We start from the raw sequence: 16,330 nt of genomic DNA on the forward strand, positions 1-16,330 counted from the left end.
TTGTGCATTTTAGGTTTTCCTTTTTTTTTTCTTTTTTTTTGCGTATAGTAATAAGGCAGTTAGATAGGGCGAAAACGGCCTCCCCTACTCCCTATACGGGAATAAAAAGGCGTTAGTTGATTTTTTTTTTTTTTGTTTTTAGCTAAAGGTGAAAGAATTTCTTTAAAATAAATGTAAGAACAACCTATAGACTACAAACTATCATTTTGTATTACAGTGTAATAAACAAGCAGTACTCCAAAATAAATAAATAAAATAAAATTAGAAGTTAAATAGGATTTTAGGCCTGAGAAAGAGGGTTCATTTGAGAGTGTATGATAGATTATGATGTTAAAAAAAAATACGGAAGAATAAATTGTAAAAATATACATATTGCTAAGTTATGAAAAAATGTAAATCAAAATGCCCAATAGAATAAGCATTCTATATACATGTATATATATTGTAAATAGTTGTACATATATTTATTTTGAATGTACTTAGATGCTTTGGTGTAAATAAAATATAATCAGTGGATGTAGCACTTGACTGCATGAAGGAAGACTTGCTTTCGAATCTTGCGACTAGGGTTAATTTTTTTCTAAGCCTCTTTTCGACCGGTTCCCGAGTTAGCTGATCTCTGGCACGAGTAAGCAGGTTTTTCGTCCCTAAACTCAAGAAAATCGGCCGTAGAACCCACATTATTTCAGATATTAAATATATTGTGATAGGGTTAGTGACCATGAAATGACGGTGCTTGTTGTGCCCTCTCTCTCTCTCTCTCTCTCTCTCTCTCTCTCTCTCTTTCTCTCTCTCTCTCTCTCTTTTCACTGCGTGTTACTTAATTAGTGATAGCCTTGGGCCAGCTATCTCTGATTGTACCAGTCGAGATTGAACTAGCCATTTGGTCTCCAAAAGTTAGATAGGGCTAAAACGGCCTCGCCTACTCCCTATATGGGAATAAAAAGCTTTAGCTGATTTTTTTATTGTATGAGATAGCAGCATCTTCCTGTGGACCCTCTGGTCCACAGGAAGATGTAGATGCCATGTATCAGCAGATTAGCACAATGAGTGTAGCCGAACGATTATTATGATAGACTTTAACTATGGGGACATCGATTTGAGGGAGAAAAGGGGTCATGGCAAGATGGAAGTGGGATTTATACAGTTGCTAAGGGATAATTACATGTAACAACATGTTATTGAGAGACAAGGGGTTTGAAGGTGTTGGGCCTGATAATAGCATCAGAAGATGCATCCATAACCTAGGTAGACATGTCGGCAACAGTTGCACATCACAGAAGCTGGCGTCTATCCTGGTTAGCATTACTTTTTGTTTTGCCTGTATACTAACCAATGGCTTTGTTATTCAATGCTGGCGATTTAAATTTCATATTTTTGAAAGTTTTAAGTCTATCCTTGTGATGCCAAAGAAGTGAAACTGCAGTTTTAATGACGACCTCCAGAAAGAATTCAAATTTATGAAACTGGACAAGCTGTGTATTGATTGAACAAAAGTGGTATGTCAGCCTTGTAATGTTCATTTTTCCGTTGCTCATGGAGGCAGAAGCCACATTAACCAACATCTACATAGCCAGAAACAAAAGGATGCTGAAAAGACTGGTTTCATTTAAAAACATCAGCTCGTTTGTGGTGAGACGTGATGGTGATAGTAAAAGCAATAAAATTGCAGCAAGTGAAGAGCTTGTTGCTTATCATACTGTATGGTCAAAGTTTTCACGCAAATGGCTGCTTGTCAGCATTGATAAATAAAATTTAGAAACAAACATTTTCTTCAGCATGTACCAAATCAGAAACGAAGGATTTGAATAAAACAAAAAGCATTACAGTCAGTTTAGATGCATTAAACAAAAATACATCAAACGTTTTCCAATCCTTTTGTGGTACTTTTTGCCAAATTGTATTCGATCAGTAACCTTCATAAAATCTATAATTGTGAGGCAGTTGGAAACATGGAATAAAGAAAATATTCCTGTATCTGATAGATGGGTACAGATTTTTTCTGAAATGGGCTAAAAACGCCTAGACCTTCAAGACTTTTGTAATATTGTAGAGTTTATTCTTTATCTTTCAGGAAGTACAGCACCTTTTGAGACAATATTTTCTATTGTGAACAGTATGTGGTCAAAGGAGAAATCTAGATTAAGTGTTGAGATAATGGGGCTATGTTAGTTGTAAGACAAATTGTCATGGAGTATGAGAAGTTTTATGATAAGGTGTTGAAAGACCGAAATTTGCTGCATAAGATCACTTGATCGGAGAAATATTTACATACGATCGTGGTGAAATACAGTCCCTCTCTACATCTATCTAAATTTTTATATGGGTTCTGTTACTGAAGAATAATGGTAAGCTCAATATGTTTATGTAATAAAACTTTTTTTTATCGTCTTACTTTTTCATGCATACAGAATATTACATAACCCCTGTCCTGATTTTGCAGTTCGCAATGTCCAATTTTGTCTCAAGCAAATATGGTCAGCCTAATTATGAGAGACTCAAGAGTCATCTTCAACAGTGCCATGGCTTGAGAAGCTACAAGGAAAGAATGTCAGTAGTACATGGAAAATGGTCGGAGATTGTTTGAGAGTAGCGGTATCAGACTGCATACCAAGGTCAGGAGGATAAACCAAGTTGGAATTAAGATAAAGAGTAGGGATATAAAGCAAGAGCTGCAAAAAAAAAATTATTATGGAAGGAAATATAAAGAAAAAAGTGATTATCATACTCATGAGTAGCAGAAAGTGCAAGCAAGAAGGACGACTAGTATGGTAAGGTCATATCGGACTATGAGAGAGAATTAGGCAAACAGGCCAAAGCAAACCCAAAAGAGTTTTTTCGTTATGTAGCAAGTAAGAGGGAAAATGACTTTAAAAAATGCTCTGGGTAGAAAGGTGAAGTGAGGAGAGGACACACGGGAGGAAGGAATTGGATTTTATGCGGTTATTAAGGGATAACTATCTGTGACAGCATGTAATGGAAAATACTAGGGGTCAGAGAGTGCTTGACCTAGTAATTACATCTGAGGATTTGGCTGTAACAAATTGCCACCAATCGGTGAGAGTGATCATAGGGTCTCGACTTGGGAGGTGGCTAAAGGTGTAGAATTTTCAATTAAGACAGGGTACATGTGGAATTATCGGACTGGAAAGTATGACAAGCTTAGGAGTTTGATTGGCTCAGTGCCATGGCATGTACAACTGCAAGGACTAGAAGTTGATAGTGCATGGGAGGTAGTTAAGAAGTGCTTGCATGAAGCAATGGCTGACTGTATACTTAGAGTCCGAATAATAAATCAAGTAGGGGTTAAATGGATGAATAACACCATTAAGCTTGAGCTGCAAAAAAAGAAACAACTATGGAGGGAATTTAAGGAGAAAGGTGACCGGCAGGCACATGAACGGTATAAAGCGCAGGCCAGAAGGGAGACGAGTGTGATAAGAAAAGCAAAAAAGGATTACGAAAGAACATTGGCCATGCAGGCTAAAGAGAATCCTAAACAGTTTTTTAAATATGTAGCAAGTAAAAGGAAAAATGTACATGACAGAATGATTTTAAAGAATGCCGATGGTAGGGAGGTAACTGAATCAGTTGAGATAGTTGAGTTACTGAGTGAGCACTTTGCAAGAATATATCATCCAGGTGGTGACATTGCAGAAACGAATAAACCAGTAGATTATACGGGTATTGTGGTTAATGAAGTGGAGGTGAGTAGTCTATTGCATAACCTCAATGTCAATACATCTGTTGGATTGGATGGTATACCAGCTCGTGTAATACGAGAAGCAGCGAAAGAATTGTCAGTACCCTTGACCATTTTGTTTAATTTGAGTCGGGTCTGGGTTAGTCCCGAGTGGGTGGAAGGAGGGGAAAATAGTTCCACTGCATAAAGGTGGCTCCAAGACTGCTGTTGCAAATTACCGACCGATTAGCATATCAGGAATCATTGTCAAGGTCTTAGAGAAATTATTCAAGAAAAGAATACAGGATTGGATAGATGAAAATGGGATATTGTATGGTGGACAACATGGTTTTGTGAAGGGTAGATCATACCTCAGTAACTTGCTCACATTTTATAACACAGTGACGGCTGAACTGGATAGGGGTAGTGGGTTTACAGTGATACTACTGGACCTTGCCAAGGCCTTTGATAGGATACCACATGGAACCCTAATCAGTAAACTGGAGCAGATGGGGATGGATATAGGTTTGGTGAGATGGATAGGAGGGTGGTTGAAGGAGAGATACCAGAGAGTGGTTTATTCAGGAGTGGAGTCAAAAAGACGTCTTGTGACTAGTGGAGTGCTGCAGGGCTCTGTTCTTGGACCACTGCTTTTCAATTTGTTCATCAATGATATTGGAAAGGATTTGAGAGGAAGTGTTCACTTGTTTGCTGATGATGCAAAGTTGGGTAGAGCAATTGTGAGTGCAGAGGATGTCAAAATTTTACAGGATGATTTGGATAGTTTGGAGGACTGGGCTAGGAAAAATGGTCAGTTTAATGTGGCAAAGTGTAAGGTTATGTACATTGGGGTGAAAAGAATAGCAGCAGTATATCGCATTGGTGGAACCGTACTCCAGGAGATTGATGAGGCCAGGGATTTGGGAGTGTTGGTGGATAGGGAGTTGAAGTTTAGGGGGAACATTGCAAAAGTGACTAAAACAGCTCACCAAATCACTTGGCTTCTGAAAAATACTTTAACATGCAGAGACAAATAAGTTGTTGTTCCTCTGTATCGAGCCTTGATAAGATCCCATCTGGGTTTCTGTGCCCAGTTATGGACAGCAAGGTTTCTTCGTGATGGGAAGGAAGTGGAGAGGGTCCAGAGACGAGTGACCAAGATGATAGCAGGTCTGTGGAATGAACCTTATGAGAATAGGTTGAAGATCTGTGGGTTGCAGAAATTGGACGATAGGCGAAGGAGGGGTGATATGATTGAGACATGCAAATTATTGAAGGATTTTTATAAGATGGATCCAGAAGATATTTTTGAAAATATGACTGGTGGTGGGAGGACTAGGGGCCATGCATGGAAGCTGGGCAATAGCGTGGTTGACAAGGGTGTTAGAGCTAGGTTTTTTACTTGGAGAGTGGTGAATGAGTTGAATAAGCTTCCAGAGTCTGTTGTGGGTGCTACGACCGTGAATGAGTTCAAGGCAAGATAAGATAGATACTGTGTGAATGTTGAATAGTTCTTCCAGACATGATGTTAGGGTCTCCCTCGATGAGTCTGTCGATTCCTTGGAGTTTCCCGGAACAATAATATTAATAATAATATTAATGGTATTGGATTGCTTAAAGTGATAAGGCTAGGGACTTAGGGATAATGAAGGACAGAGAATTGATGTTCAGAGAGAATATCTCAAAAGTTTGGTGAAATGGCTCAAAGGGTTACTTGGATGTTGAAAAACATGTAAACATGAAAAGATAAGGAAGCTAATATCTCTTTTTTTATAATGCCATGTTCACCTGGGTTTCTTGGAGACCAGGGGGGGGGGGCGAAAAGGATTCATAGACGATTGACTAAGATGGTGAAGGGTCTGTGGAATATTCCCTATGAGGATAGGATGAAGGTTTTGGATTACAAAATTTAATTGATAGGCAGAAAAGAAGGAACATGATAGAAAATTTTAAGATATGAAAAGGGTCTTATAAAATTGATACAAGTGAAAAGTTTCAATATATTACAAGAGTCAGAGAACTAGAGGCCATCCGTGGAAGTTATGTGAGTTGGTAGGGGTGTGCAGACCAGATTTTTTGCATGCACAGTGGTGAGTGAGAGAAATAGATTGTCAGAATTGGTTGTGCATTCCCCAATGGTGAATAAATTCAAGGAAAGGTATTATTATTATTATTATTATTATTATTATTATTATTATTATTATTATTATTATTTTAACGGTGTCTCCATGGAGTCAAAAGACTCATCGCGGGAGACCCGACATTGACACACTAACCATTATTTATACAATAACTGTCATACCTCTCCTTAAATTCATTCAACCAGTTCTGGCAAAGCATTCCACCCATTCACAACCCTCCAAGTAAAAAATCTAGTCCTAACACCCTTGTTAACCACACTCTTACACAATCTCCAGGGATGGCCCCTCGTTCTCTCACATCCTGCATTGGTCTTAAGAATATCATCAGTATCAATCCTGTAAAATCCCTTTAACAATTTAAATACCTCTATCATATCTCCTCTCCTACGTCTATCAGCTAGTTTTGGAGCCCACAGATCATCAATCTATCCTCATAGGGAACATCCCACAGACCTGCAACAATCTTTGTAACCCGCCTCTGAATCCTCTCTACCACTTCCACATCACCAAGAAATCCTGGCGACCATATCTGTGCACAATAGTCCAAATGCAGCCTTATTAATGCCTTATAGAGTGGAACAATAACTTCCCTATCCCTGCTTGTTAGTGTGTTCCTCAACAACTATCTAATTTGATGTGATGTTTTGGCAATCTTAGGAATATGCCCTTTAAACTTAAGTTCTCTGTCCACAATAACTCCCAAGTCTCTTGTCTCATTAACTTCCTGCAGTTCAATTCCGTTAATATAGTAAACAGCATGCGATGTCATCCTCCCGAAGTGCATCACCTTACACTTAGCCACGTTGAACTGACAGCCATTTACCTCAGTCCATAGCGTCAGCCTATTTAAGTCATCCTGTAAAATATCCACATCATTTGAATTGATTATCGCTCTTCCCAATTTTGCATCATCAGCAAACAAGTGGATATTTCCATTCAAGGTATTTCCAATATCATTGATGTACAAATTAAACAATAGAGGACCAAGAACTGAGCCCTGAGGTACACCACTAGTCACTTGCCTTTTTCCTGGACTCAGCTCCTCCGTAAACCACTCTTTGATATCTGTCCGCCAGCCATCCTTTAATCCAAATCACCATTATCGGATCCAAACCCATTTGCTCTAATTTATGTAACAGAGTTCCATGTGGAATCCTGTCAAAAGCCTTTGCAAAGTCAAGCAGTATCACTGAGTAAGGATTTCCTTTATCCAACTCCACTGTTACTTTATTATAGAACGTAAGCAAATTACTTAGGCAAGACCTACCCTTCATAAAACCATGTTGCCCCTTATAAAGTATCATATTGCTGTCCACCCAGTCCTGAATTCTAATTTTAACTAATTTCTCCAAAATCTTAACCACCACTCCAGATATACTGATTGGTCTATAATTTGCAACATCAGTCTTAGAGCCTCCCTTGTGCAATGGAACTATTTTCCCCTCTTTCCACTCTACTGGCACTTTACCAGAACTGAGGCTTAAATTAAACATCCTGGTTAGAGGAGTTGCTAAGTCTCTTGCACAATACCAATCTCGTAACACATGGGCCGATATGCCATCTAACCCAATGGCAGTGTTAGCATTAAGGTTCTTTAATATATTAAACACCTCAATTTCATCTATCTCTATACTCTCATCAGTCAATGGCACATCTGACACTGCACTATCACTACGAAGATGGTACACTTTTGCGAAATGATCACTAAGCAATTCAACTATTTGATTAGCTTCAGTAATTTCCTTACCATCAACACTTTTTAAAGTAATCTTTCCATGGATATTCTTCCTTTTACTAGCCACATAGCGAAAGAACTCTTTAGGGTTTCTTTTGGATTCATCAGCTAGCTTCCTCTCATAATTAGCTTTGGCTTTCCTTACCATACAGGTTACTCTCTTTGCCTGTACCTTATATTGCTCATTGGAACGCTCATCACCTTTTTCTTTATATGTCTTCCACACTCTCGAATCTCTTTTCCCTTCCATTACATGCTGTCTCAGGTAGTTATCTCTTAACAACTGTATAAACTCCATTTCCTTTGTTACTTGTGACCATTCCTTCTCTCAATCTATGTCCCCAAAGTTAAATTGCCCCATAATGATTACTCGACCTTCACTCATCGTGCTAATTTATCAATACCTACTATCTACATTCTCCTTTATACCTCTTGGATTATAACAACAACCAATTACATATTTCGCCTTGTTAATCTCAATCTCACACTAAACAGCCTCTAATGAACTGCCCTCTACATACCTGTCACAGTGAGGTACTTCTATCTTTTTTGGCTTTAATGTTTCGTCTATCATTAATAAAACCCCTCCCCCCATTCTGTCATCTCTGTCTTGCCTGAAAATACTGTACCCCTTACATTCAATCCCAATAACTATATCATTCTTGGTTAATCAAGTTTCGCTAATTCCTATAATTTTTGGCCATGTTGTACTAAGTAATGACAAAAATTCTTCACACTTATTCCTAATACTTCGAGCATTGGTATACATAAACTGCAATGCTCCCTTCCTCCCATAATATCCCTGTGTGCGAATTACCCCACTCTGTATACTGTTAACATTCTGCGAACAATTAATCTCAGTTTCACAACGATTAATGACTTTAGTACTATTTACAGCTAACTCTATCACCTGCCTCCCTAGTAAATCCCATTTCCTAGTTTATGACCCTTTACTCTGTCCTTTATCAATAAATGTTCTAAATGCCAAGCTCCTAATCCATTTAAGTGCAAACCATCTCTCTTAAAATACTCCTTCCTTTTATCAAACTCATCCCAGACATTCATAAAATGAATATTCAGTTTCATTTCTTTGCAAAACCTTTTACACAATCTGGACACCATTCCATTTACTATAATTGCTCTTCTGTTTATTTCATCACAATCAAATCGTGGTAGCACACTCATGATCTTTCCACTCTCACTCTTTGCATTCATTGCAATCATTAAATTCTTCAAATCCCGTCTTACAGAAAATTTTTCGCTACGTAGATCATTCGTCCCTCTAACTGCAATAATATCACTCACTCTATCTTTCTGCAATTTCACAGCCCTAGTTATATCCTTAATCTTTGACCCTGGATAACACGTTTTAATTACTCTACCATCCTTCACACCCTTAATTATAGAATTAAGGATATAATAATTGATAGGATGTATGATAGGATTTGTGTATATAATAATTGTTTTGGGTCTCCCACGATGAGTCTCCGGACTCCGTGGAGATGTTGTAAAGTAATAATAATAATAATCTCACTACCCAGTGATAACAACATTAACAACAAAGAACTGAAAAAAAATTACTAAATATCGAGATCTGGCAATCGAAGTTGGCCGACTGTGGCTTAAGCACATCAAAGTCATTCCAATAGTTATCGGTGCACTTGGTGCAATTTCAAAGAAGCTGTCCAACTATTTACAGCAATTAAACATCAACGAAGTGACCTCATATGATCTATAAAAAAAAACATTACTTGGAACAGTCCATATTTTACGACGCTACCTGACAGACTATTCTTAGATTCTTGGGTAGAACCTGAACTGTTCTGTATCACCAGTCAAATTGTTGTTTAAATGATATCTTGGTTTGACTCTATATCAAGTGAATAAAAAATAATGACGATAATAGTCTCTTTTTAATTATCCTGCTTTTTTTCCTTTTTTTTATGTCTAAAGCATGAGGTCAATGATGGACTTGATCTCTTTGCAGACACAGCAGCCTTATTTTTATTTATTTATTTATTTATTTTGAATTTAATTTTGTATTTGAATATGTCCCTGACTATTTGGCTATTTATTAACACCGTGTGGTGCAAAGGACATTCCACATTTAAGCCATTATCTGGACAAGAGCAGTACTTTTATACTAAAACAATACGGCGTTTCCACTCTGCAAACAGCGAATGTACGCATCAACAGTCAAATCTGGAAAAACCAGACATTTGGTGTCCCGAACCCAATTTCATGAGACACTAGGGAAGATATCTGAAAAATCCCTAAAACTAGTTTAATGAATGAGCTCCCCTTAACATCAATAAATAAGTTCATATTTAAAATATTCGATAGTCGATGAAATCCATGTAAAAAACGTTTGGTTGTAATTATCACCATCATCTGTTCATTGGGCATCCACAGATGCGGTATGGTCATGCTGATGGTCTGTGATGTGTCATCACACAAGTCCTCGCCATGTAGTCCTATTCTATGCGTTTCTGGAGGCTTCAACTTTCTGAAGATCAGTCACTATACACACACACACAATCCCTCCATCTACCCATCTCATTGATGGTCTACCCTTCCCCCTTTTCCAGGAACTTTCACTTCTGTTACTATTCTGAGAAGTCCACCTTCCATCCTTTCAATGTGTACAAAATATTTTTTTCTGTCAATATCCTTAAGGAGCCTTAAGTTCTACTGATCTTTTCTAACACCCATTCATTTGTATGCCTTTCGGTATATGATATCCTGAACAGCCTTCTGTAACATGACATCTCAAAAGAGCAGTTATCCTTTTCTTATCTGACTTCTTTTGGTTCCAAATCTCATATCCATAAGTCGCTGTTAGAAAAACAACTGCATTAAATCCTCATCTTTCTTCTCATCCATCCTTCGAGATTTAAGACAAGTCTCTGACTGTTATTTTAGCCAATCCTAATTTTCTTCGGAAGTCTTCTGAACAGCAATTCTTCATATTAATAAAAATGTGAAGAATTGATTAAAAATAAATAAATCAGCTAATGCCTTTTATTCCCTTATAGGGAGTAGGCGAGGCCTTTATACCCTATCTAGCTTTTGGAGACTGAGTGGGCTGTTCAATCTCCACCGGTAGCGAATCAGATATAGCTGGCCCATGTCTATCACTAATTATAGCAGCCACCGATGAATAGGCTGGCAAACAAGTGCTGCCATCTCTTGGTACCTAACCCTAACAAGATATGTCACTGTCTGAAATAATGTGGGTACTACGGTCGATTTTCTTAGTTTACGGGATGAAAAATCCGAGTTTCCAGGAAGATAAATCTGCTTGCTCGTGCTAGAGATCGACTAACTCGGGAGCCGGTCGAAGAAAGGCTTAGAAAAAGTTCCTCCAGTCGGCGACTAGACTTGAACTTAAGTCAAACTTCGAGCGACCAAGTGCAGAGGACGCAAGCGTCACTTCCACTGAACTACATGTAATTATAGCAAAATCAGATAAGGCTATGAGATTAATACATTACATCTGTTAATTGTGTGGTTCTTCGTTCAGTTTTTCTTGTTTAAAACATAAACAGGTTATAATTTTATGTAAAATTTAATTTAAATTTTAAAAAGTCTTTATTCACAACTAGACATTCCTGAAACTTTCTTTGCGGAAATAGATAACGTAGCTATCGCAAATCCAAACTTAAATTGATATAAGTTTATATGTCTTTGGGCATTGTTTGGTGTAAGACAGAGTTCAACTGGAGCAAGTATATGGTGGAGAATTGTTACAGTTTTGGAGTGTAAAGGAAGGAAAATATGAAGTATATCAGAAAATTAACTCTGCAGCGGGAGAGTTAATGATCTTTCTATAATGATCTGGAGAGATTATTATTATGGGAGACTTTTATCTATGCAGACATAAACGAAACATAAACCAGTAAAAGAAATCTACAGATTGAAGAAATGAGGACGGGATAATAGAATTTTAGAAAAATAATTATCGCCCAGCCTAAAGGTCACGGATTACGACTGTTGGATCTAATGATAACATCAAATAGTCAGATCTAGTTATAACCTACTTCCAGTTGAAAAGAGTGACCATGGCGGTGACACAGGAATCATTCAGACACATCTAGGTTTCTGTTAAGAGACAAGATGTATGAGAACATCTGATATCCATTTGTTAATAAATAAAGTGTCAAGCTCATTTATTAGCTATATAATTTATGTAGTAAATTATATAGCTAATAAATTATCGACAGAAAATTTTCTTCTGTCGATAATCGGCATTGGCAAATAACTTTTTTCCTCCCGTTAATTCGTATTTTTAACAGCTTTCTCAAAAACTAACTGTAACAATCACTCACACTCAATGCCGCTAGTCAGCAATCCTCAGGTGTTGATTACAATGGGAAAAAGAAAGTATCTTTCAGCATTCGATAAAGGACTTGTAGGTGCCTATCTAGCTGGAGCCACGATTTTGAAAACAGCAGAGTTCACTGGTTTCTCAAAATGTGACATATCCCATGTGTTTAATCAGTATGAAAATGACCTACATTACTTGTCTGAGACATAGCTGTGGTCCAAGACAGTCTGTCAGGAATGAGATTGCCGTCATCTGAGAAGGCTAGCATGGACAGAACTTTCTGTGCAATTGACCGAAGCCTTTAATGAAAGCTACTCCCGACCCCTATCTCACTGAACTATGTACAGGGAATTGAAGATGATTGGTATTGGTAGTCGCATGCCTGTACGGAAACTACTGATTTCTGCAAAGAACCAGAAAGTTCATCTACGGTGGTGTCAGGAACATTGTGACTAGACACTGGAAACGTCATGTGGTCCAACTAGACATGGTGCACTTTGTTCTGTACTGATGGTAGGAAGTGAGTCTGGCGGCAGCTCCATGAGGCAATTAACCCAGCTTGTCTTGTAAACAGAACTCAATGTTCTGGAGATGATGACATGGTGTGGGGCATGTTCTGTTGGTATAGAATGGGTCTGATTATATTGTTCTGTTGTCCACCATCATATATCTGAACATTCTTGCCGATCAAGTCCATCCTGCAATGTTGGCTTTTTTCCAGAGATGATGGTAGTTTTAAGGACGGCAATGCACATTGTTCAGCAGTGGTTCCACGAGCATGACAATGACTTTCTCCATCTTCCTTGGCCACCACAAAGCCTGGACCTGAACCCCTTTTAGAATGTATGGGACATGTTAAAAACAAAAAATCCAGGAGCAGAGTCCTCCTCTGTCATAGTGCCAACCTGGTATGTTCTAGACGTAGATGCAACCCAACACTTTGTGGAATCTATGCCAAACCGCATGTGCTGTAATTCGGACTAAAGGTCTAACATGTATTAAATAAGTTTCTAATTCAGTGGCTTGTATGCGTATTAGAGTACATATGTCTGTGATGATTCACCGTCACAATATATCCACCATTTTTAACGCAGGCTATTATAACTATGTTCACTTTCCCTCCACACATTTATCAGAAGATACTGAACACATTCTGTAGAGTAACTGCTTTTCACACCACCTCCATAGGAAAAAACTTAAGTGTGACAAGGCTATGCGATCTTAGTGGCTAAGTTGCACCTTCATCCATTATCTAGCACACAAGCACCAAAGGCACATTTATCATGAGACAACTGAGGATGAGGCATCCACCACCTGCTGAAATGAGGATAGGTTTATAGTCTAATTGTAGAGCACAAACAGCTGAAGCTTGCCAGTACAGGGAACAGAGAATCTGCATCTTATCCACGAGATCCTAAAGTTAATGTTTTTGGTGTATATTATATATAATATTGTCAAGCCTTTCTTTTCTGCAGAAAAATCTATGGAATTCACACTTCATATTCTATTCTAGTGGGATGGGACTCTGCCTAACTGGTTCTGTGATGTCTTTTCCTCTTTTATTCCCCCAGTGTCAGACTACCAGATGGGTAGAAAGAGACCCATTTCTTGGTCTCCTAAACTACCCCACTCTATCTTGTATATTTTTCTGTAGTGCTGCATGAAAGAAAGTGGACTTAAACAGTTGCAATTGTTCATTTGAAACTATTAAAAATAGTTCTTAACTTTTCGCACTCTTCAAAGTCCTTTCATGTCTATAAGCACTGTACATAGTTTCCTCCTAGATGTCTTTTCATTCCAATATTATATATATTCTGTGGGATTTCAAGTTGATGATCAGGGGACACGTCATGTTTCTTGGATATGTAGATGAGGTGAACAGATTCAGAGGCAAGTAACTAAAATGGTTGGTGGCAGGACTATATGACTGTCCATGTGAGGAGAGATTGAAGATTTGTGGGTTACAGAAGCTGGTTGATCAGCAGATAAGGGGGGGGATACAAGTTGTTTAGTAGGATTTAGAGGATTGATGTGGACGAAATATTTCAGTATATGAATGCGAGGAAAGCTGCAGGTCATCCATGGAAATTGAGAAAGTGTGGTTAAAAAGGGAGTGAGGACTAAAATTTTTTTATGCACACAACTGACTGTGGCAATAGATTGCCAGTCAGTTGTGTGTATGCTTTGTCAATCAATGATTTCAAGGTAAATATGACATATTGCACAGGTATTGACAATTGCTTATTAATGTTTTTAAAATGGACCTTCCATGATGAGTCTAGACTCAATAGAGGTGTCTGTATATATATATATATATGTGTGTGTGTGTGTGTGTGTGTGTGTGATTTCGCATGATGGTGCAAACGTGCACAAGGGAGGAGAACAATCTGATGTGTTTCTTGAACAGATGTTTATGAACTGGAGCTCTTATGTAGAATCATTCTTGCAATAAAAAAAAGATGGATAATTTTTTTTTTAATATCCACCTTATTCTTTCCTTACTAATATGGACCTATGACTCTGCCTGCTAGAAATCTGAACCTTCATAAACCATGAAAAATGAATTTCCAGCCTTTCCTAAGGTTACGTGAGCAGACACCTAAATACTGCATATATATAAATATTTGATGGAATCAGTCGAAATAAGATTTTATCTTACAGAAATTATAATTTCTTAACTTGTTAAAGTAGCCCTACTGAAATATTTTTCAATATACTAATTTTATATCACCCTTGCAGCTAAGTGATAAAAGCACCAGTATCCAGGTTGGCCGAGTGGTTAGTGTATCGGCTCTCCAGTCAAAAGGCTACGGGTTCGAGTCCCGCCGTAGTCATGGATGTTTGTGATTGTCTGTGAAAATACTAGTTGTGGTGGTAGGTAGTAGATAGTTTTCATCCAGTTGATGCGGTTTTCGCTGGAGTTGGTGAATTGAGTGGTGGATATGGAGAGCTGCAGAGCAGATGCCCTCCCTCGACGAGTCTTTGGACTCTTTGGAGGTGTCAGGTAATAATAATAATACCACACAAATGACAACATTGTCTTTTACTGCCCTGCATTGCATAATTGCTCTCATGATGTTATTCTCAAAATAAAAATCACTCATCTTCCTTCTCCCAGCCAACTCAGAATGGATATTTACATAAAAAAAAAGTCGCCATAGCAACTTAAGGAGTCTGACAATAGAGTATCTACCAATGGCGACCCGTACATAAGCACTGCGACACTGCCGCACCCCCAAGGAAAAAATTAAATTTTGTGTGTTTATAAATAATAACAATACTTACAACATTATATAAATGCAGTACATCTTAAAGGTTACAATTTATGTTTTGACATTGATTGAATAGTTAATAATTGGAATTGTTCGATTAACGCTTTAGATTAAGCAAATACACTGCTATCTAAGGCCGATATTCATTTGCTGTCGTTGCACGTTACGTCATTAGATACACTGTCGCTTGGGCAGTATCTTACACCTGCGCTCGTTATTTCTGTGAGATATGAAATGTTTATCATTGGCGCGTGTTCGTGGTGAACTATTTTTTGTAAATCTTATTTTATTTTGTTAAAACAACATATAATTATTTATTTTAGATAGAAGGCTGAATTATGACGAGTGTCACTGTTGAAAATATGAAAAGAATTATATTTTTTCAATTATCATTACTTAAACATTACACAGGTGAGTTAGCCGATCTCATACGGAGGTAGCAGGGTTTTTTTCTCCCAGAAACTCGGGTTTTTCATCCCGCATACAGACAAATCGGCCCTTCAGAACACGCGCAATTTACAGACATAGAATACCAGTTATGGTGGTGGTGAGCGGTAGATGGCGTCGATTCGTAGTAGAGGTTCGGTGTAGTGGTTGAGACAGTTGTAGGTATCCTCCCGCGATGTCTTCGGACCCCTTGGAGGTGTCAGGAATAATAATAATAATAAAACATATGCACTGCGATTCGTTTGCACTTGTCATTGCTATTGATACAAAACTTTTATTATTGGTGTTTGTTCGTGGTGAGGATGAAATATTTTTAATAAAGATTTATAATATGTAAATTTACATATTAAAAATTTTTAATATGTAAATTTATTTATTAATAAATTCGTTACTGATTTGGAAAAAAAAAAGTGTTTTTTTTTTTTTTTTTTTTTTTTGTATATGCAGTACCCCCCACTTAAAATTAATAAAAGCAATAAAAGCAACCGTTGCATCACCTTCCAGCTAAGCTGGTAAACTTACAACATAACAGCCTTGTATATATATTATTTCTTACGTATACGATAAACTATACAGAGGATCAGAAAATTAAGCAGCATTCAGAGGCTTAAAAAGTACAGGTTTCTCTCGGGCAGCTCTTAAAGTATAAGTCGTGGCCCTCCAGGGGTTACGAACAAGATCCTGGGGAGGGGAGACTACAGCAAACAATGATAAACTTGAGTAAAT

Source organism: Typopeltis vanoorti, chromosome 2, assembly GCF_054136105.1.
Source record: "Typopeltis vanoorti isolate ZY-2024b chromosome 2, IOZ_Tvanoo_1.0, whole genome shotgun sequence".
Classification (NCBI taxonomy): domain Eukaryota; kingdom Metazoa; phylum Arthropoda; class Arachnida; order Uropygi; family Thelyphonidae; genus Typopeltis; species Typopeltis vanoorti.